Raw genomic sequence first — 359 nt, forward strand, 5'->3', positions numbered from 1 at the left:
CCCTTCTCCTCCTTCTCCCTTCTCCTTCTCTCTCTCCCTTCTCCTCCTTCCTCCTCCTCTTTCACGTCCTCGTCCTACTCCTCCTCTTCCTCCCCCCTCATCCTCCCCTCCTCTCCTCAACGTTCTCCTCCTCCTCCTCCCCTTCCCCTCACCTTTCATTCTCTCCTCTTTCACCTGCCCCTCTCCTCTCCCCCTCCCCCTTTCCCATATCCCCCTCTTCCGTGATGCTCAAGAATGCAACGCGTGCTCAAACGAACGGCTATTTCATTTAACAAATCGCCGCGTCGGGGCACGGTCGTACCTGTACACAACGGCCGCCTGGAGAAGAAACCTTCCCCCCCCCACACACACACCCCTAC

This window comes from Priapulus caudatus, unplaced genomic scaffold (assembly GCF_000485595.1).
Source record: "Priapulus caudatus unplaced genomic scaffold, Priapulus_caudatus-5.0.1 Scaffold161, whole genome shotgun sequence".
NCBI lineage: Eukaryota > Metazoa > Priapulida > Priapulimorpha > Priapulimorphida > Priapulidae > Priapulus > Priapulus caudatus.